Source organism: Cyprinodon variegatus, unplaced genomic scaffold (assembly GCF_000732505.1).
Source record: "Cyprinodon variegatus isolate N-32 unplaced genomic scaffold, C_variegatus-1.0 Scaffold39, whole genome shotgun sequence".
Taxonomy (NCBI): Eukaryota; Metazoa; Chordata; class Actinopteri; order Cyprinodontiformes; family Cyprinodontidae; genus Cyprinodon; species Cyprinodon variegatus.
This window is the reverse complement of record NW_015150492.1, coordinates 15,341-15,845: the sequence shown is the minus strand read 5'-3', so window position 1 is coordinate 15,845 and position 505 is coordinate 15,341. Positions and strand designations below refer to the sequence as shown.

The 505-nt window shown below is 47.3% G+C and overlaps 1 protein-coding gene across 2 annotated transcripts in view; it reads right to left on the bottom strand.

Moving 5' to 3' along the window:
- neurod6 (neuronal differentiation 6) overlaps nucleotides 1–257 on the bottom strand; it is a 3,866-nt gene extending 3,609 nt beyond the window's left edge. The window contains exon 1 of one of the 2 annotated variants that reach the window (XM_015369862.1): nucleotides 91–257. The gene's annotated coding sequence lies outside the window, so the exon portion shown is untranslated. The remainder of the gene's footprint in view (nucleotides 1–90) is intronic. The other variant, XM_015369863.1, reaches the window with a different exon arrangement.
- Between the last annotated feature and the right edge of the window lie 248 nt (nucleotides 258–505).

The following is a 505-nucleotide window of genomic DNA, read 5'->3' as shown; positions in this document are numbered from 1 at the left end:
AGATAGATAGATAGATAGATAGATAGATAGATAGATAGATATTCACATTAATAAGAAGAATAATAGAATAATGAAAACGCTGAAACCCACCTCCAATCAGTAGGTACTTCTCAAAGCCCCAATCATTGCCTTATATTCGCTGCAGCTCTTTCCGTCTTTGCAAACGGCACAATTATAAAAGCCAGAGCTCAAACCCTCCTTTTTTCCCCTCCTCGCTGCGATCAGCTCTCCCCCTTCCTTCCCTCTCTCTTTGAGGAATGACACTCATGCCAACAGCGGGTACCCATGCCATCTGCCGCTGACGTCTTGTGGCAGCCGAGACCACGTGTTCATCGTCCCATGGGACCCTCCACTCTGCGCCGATCATCTGGCAGCTCCGGTAAAAAGGCACCGGGAGGCCCACGTTTACCGTCAAAAACACAGACCAGAGAGGGATAACAACTAATACCTGTGTCTCACCCGTTGTAAGAAAGAAGAACTGCTTCATGCACTAAAGTCTGCAAGT